The sequence below is a fragment of the Setaria italica genome, chromosome VI, assembly GCF_000263155.2.
Source record: "Setaria italica strain Yugu1 chromosome VI, Setaria_italica_v2.0, whole genome shotgun sequence".
In the NCBI taxonomy this organism is placed as follows: Eukaryota; Viridiplantae; Streptophyta; class Magnoliopsida; order Poales; family Poaceae; genus Setaria; species Setaria italica.
This window is the reverse complement of record NC_028455.1, coordinates 29,584,260-29,586,195: the sequence shown is the minus strand read 5'-3', so window position 1 is coordinate 29,586,195 and position 1,936 is coordinate 29,584,260. Positions and strand designations below refer to the sequence as shown.

The 1,936-nt window shown below is 50.9% G+C and overlaps 1 pseudogene; it reads right to left on the bottom strand.

The window, feature by feature from the left end:
• Positions 1-337: 337 nt before the first annotated feature.
• LOC106804395 lies at positions 338-768 on the bottom strand (annotated as a pseudogene).
• Between the last annotated feature and the right edge of the window lie 1,168 nt (positions 769-1,936).

Below are 1,936 nucleotides of genomic sequence, written 5' to 3'. Positions count from 1 at the left end.
TTTTACCTCAGCGGTAACACTATTCCTTGCGGTTCGTGCCACGGGAGCGTGCGTGTGCCATTTTCTTTACTGCAAACAAATGTTTACCGATTCTTATCAAGTATTTGATCGAGCAGTTTTCACGAACGCACAATGCCAACAGGGACGACGCACGAACTTACCGGCAAGCCAACAACTGTTCTTCAAACAATCGCATGTTTACTTTGTGTTAGACACCTGAGCTTAGGAACTTTTTATATAAAGAAAAACAGAGTAAAGTTTAGAGGAAAAAAATGAAATGAATAAGGTTAGGAAAGGAAAAAGAAAGAAATGTGGGGGCCTGAAGCCCTGAAGACAGTCAGGCGGAAACGAGCGTGTATCTGGCGAGCAACATCTGAATGCAAAAGTGGAGGACACTGAGGCCAAACTGGAACGTGCCGCCGGTCAGGACCCTGGCGAGCCAGACCATCCACCGGAGCACGGGAGGCAGCAGGGGCGACCCTACCACGGTCGCCGCCGAGAACGCCATGTGCGCGAACAGGAGGGCCACGCCGAGCACGGCCGTCGCGAAGCTGGCGAGCTGGTAGAGGCGTGATACCTCCGCTCCGCGTTCCCGGCGCCGCCGCCGCCGCCGCAGAGGTAGTGGTGCAGGTAGGGAGGCGAGACGAAGCTGACGCCGTTGAGGACGCCAACTCCGACGAAGATGGCCGACTTGGCTGTCCGGAGGTCCCGGACCGGCTGCTTGGCCGGCGGCCCCGGCCAGACCCGGAGGAGGTTGATCAGAGCCATGGGACGGAACGGATTAGCAGGGCCGGTCCTTAGCAGCCATGTTCCTGAAACGTTCCCGGAACGTGGTACGACACATATGAAAGGTTGTTACACTAAATTTTGTTCCTGTTCCCGAAAACGTTTCCAGTCCGAAACGATGTTCCCGAAACGAGGAACGTGGCCACGTTCCACGTTCCCAGCTGCTAAGGGGCTAAGCGCCAGTCGAGGTGAAGTGTGTGAGGGGAATGGACCGAGTGCAAAATGATCAGAGAATGTTCGGGTGTGTAAGGAATAAGTGCTTGTAGTCTAAAAGGAGGAGGGGTGAATTAGGTAACTTAAAATCCTTAACCTATGGTTTCCACTAATTGCATCAAAACATAAACTAGATCATGCTATCTAGATGTGCAATCTACGGTTGATCTAGTGTGAAACCCTCATCCCAAAACAAATTTTGCAACCTATAACAAATCCTATTAACATACTACTCTAGGAAAGTAAAGGCACACAAGTTGCAAGTATGAAATGTGAAAACGTAAGGAGGAGATGAGGAGAAACAAACTCTTGACACAAGGATTTATCCCGTGACATCGGTAGGCACTAAGCCACCACTAGTCCACATTGTTGAAGCACTCGCACAAGAGTATTGCTTCCCAGTCACCAAGTCTCTCCCAAGGTACCCCTTGACTTGCCACAAAGGCTCGGCCACTAAGGCACACGCCAAGTTCCTCGGTCACCTTGATGCCGTTTCCACTAAGGAACTTCTTCACGAAGGAAGGGGGTCTTCATGTCCCCCGCACAAGATTGTTGACGCTGCTCCACACCAAGCCGGAGGGTTGAAGACTTGCCGGCAAGCCACCAAGGCTTCAAGGCGCCGGCACACCTCTTGTACAGTGGTGGTTCACTCTAGAACCTGATCACAAGGTCGGCACACCTTGCACTCACTCCTCTCTAGGCCTATCCTAGCACTAATCACTCTTCTAAACTTGTGCTAAGCCTTTGATGGATCACTTAAGCACTTTTGGTGGTATGGGTGTGTTCTTGATGAGTCTTGGTTTTCAATGCATCCCTGGACACTCCAGCAACTTTAAATGTGCGAGTTGTGGGGATATAAATAGCCCCAAAGACTAAAAGAGCCGTTGCTCCAACGGCTAGTGAAAAAGTATACCATCGGATGTTTTGATGGTCTATT